Source organism: Heptranchias perlo, chromosome 3 (genome assembly GCF_035084215.1).
Source record: "Heptranchias perlo isolate sHepPer1 chromosome 3, sHepPer1.hap1, whole genome shotgun sequence".
NCBI lineage: Eukaryota > Metazoa > Chordata > Chondrichthyes > Hexanchiformes > Hexanchidae > Heptranchias > Heptranchias perlo.
In genome coordinates this window covers 122,252,605-122,254,698 of record NC_090327.1, presented here as the reverse complement: position 1 = coordinate 122,254,698, position 2,094 = coordinate 122,252,605, and positions in this window count along the sequence as shown.

Sequence of the window (2,094 nt, the reverse complement as noted above, 5' to 3'; positions counted from 1 at the left end):
AAATTTAGCAAGTGATTAGCCACTTGTCTAAGTTTATAAACTGCTTTATTTATTTGAAGTGCTTCTTTAAATGATATCTTCAAAAGGTATCCCCTATATATCTTTTGGACAGGTTGCACTCTCCATACTTTCATATAACAAACCATTTGAAAAAATAACAGTTTTAACATTCACATCTACTCATTGCCTTGCTGTTTCCATTATGTATGGGGCCTAGCTAGGATCTAACAGTAAATTGCTATTCAAGGTATAAATTTGAGATCACGGGCAGTTGAGAATTTAAAAACCAAAGGGAAGGCCATTAACATTTCAAATCCCTAGAACACCACTTTTGTCAAAGGTTAAACACACCTGGTTTGACTTACTTTGTTGTTACTGATGTGATTTTAATATTGTAGTCGTTTCCACCCTCTCTGTTGGAAGAGTTGGATTTGATTTGGTGATAGAAAAATTCATACATGTACTTCTACATTCCCTTTGAAAACAAGTGAAAACCATCCTACTTGAAGCTGGATGCATAAGAAGCATTTTGTACTAATGGATTCAGATGCAGATTTTCAACCTTGTACAGTATTAATTTACTTTTGCATCTTCTATAATTGTTAAGTGTTCCATGCAATAAATTCTTTTGGAATAAAAAAAATTTTTTTTTTTTTTAGGCATTTTGTTATAGGGCACAATGCACCAGTGCTGACAAAATGATAAAAATCCAGAGAGGTAGAGGAAATTTCCACATGGCAGAGAAAGGCGGAAACTATGCAAAATCCAGTTTACCAGTTGTAGTTAATGGAACTTTTTAACAGTAAAACAGAATTATGCCTTTATCATTGAGGGACGATCAGAGATCGGTCTCATGGGTGGGTTAGTGGAAAGAGTGGAAAGGTATAGAAATGCTAGAATTCCTTCCAAGTAGATAGAAATGGAAGAGCAGACATGGGAACTGGCTTTTTGCTCCATGCCCAATAAGGAGTGATCTGCAGAAGCATCATTTCATGTTAATCTGGGTAGCCAAATGACAAAGGCCGTTGGGGAGACTATCACTGCCCCAACCTTTATTATTGTTTAAGGCATTTGTAATTCCACAGAAACACTGTCCTGTATAGCAATTCATTTTGTTAAAGATGCAAAGTACCTGGAACAAGAAAATTTAAAACAAATGTGGGAAAGTATTAATTTTTAGAACACTGATTAGAACTCCCTTCTGTCCTCTTGAATGCCATGAAAGACTGCAGAGAAGTTCATCCAGTAGATGAGTCTGAGATTGTGAAGGATCTCAGCATCCAAATGAGTGAAAATTGGTAAAATACATTTAAATGGAATGAATTAGTCCCTCTTTGAGAAGAGCCCAAAGTCAACCTTGACAAAGTTGAGCTTGTACTCAGTCATGGTTAATCCAAACAACAATGGGAAGTGATACAAGGGAGCTGAACATATAACTGGACATCATCCACATGCAGTGAAACTTTAGGATAAAGTTTACAAATGCACAATCACAGCTTGGAGCCTCCATCATTGGGAGATCACTTGTGCAGCTGCTGCACCTTTCTGGATAAGACTCTGTACTGGCAGTGCACGTTGGAAAATTTTTTCCAACACCCCCCAATCATGCTCTTCCAAAAAAAAGTTATCTAAATGTTCTGTTTTCCTTTGCCACCTTTAACCTTAAATTTTGCCCACTTAATTCCGTGTCTGACAAAGGAACTTTCCCGGATTTAATTTCTCCATACTTGTGAGAGTCTTTAAGACCTCTGACATAAAGTCTGCCCTCATCCCAGTACTGGAGAGAGAGGATGTCCTGGAGGGGTCAAGGACAGAATCTATTTGGTTAGAGTTAAGAGGTGCCATTACACCCCTGGGTGTATTCTATAGGCCACCAACTAGTGGGAAGGAAGTAGAGGAGCAAATTTTCAGGGAAATTACAGAGAGGTGCAAAAAGCTATAGAGTAGTGATAACTGAGGACTTCAACTATCCTAATATAGACTGGAATAACAATAATAATAAGGGGCAAAGAGGGGGAGGAATTTTACAAATAAGTTCAGGATAACTTTCTTAATCAGTACGTTTCCAGTCCAATGAGGAAGGAGACATTGCTG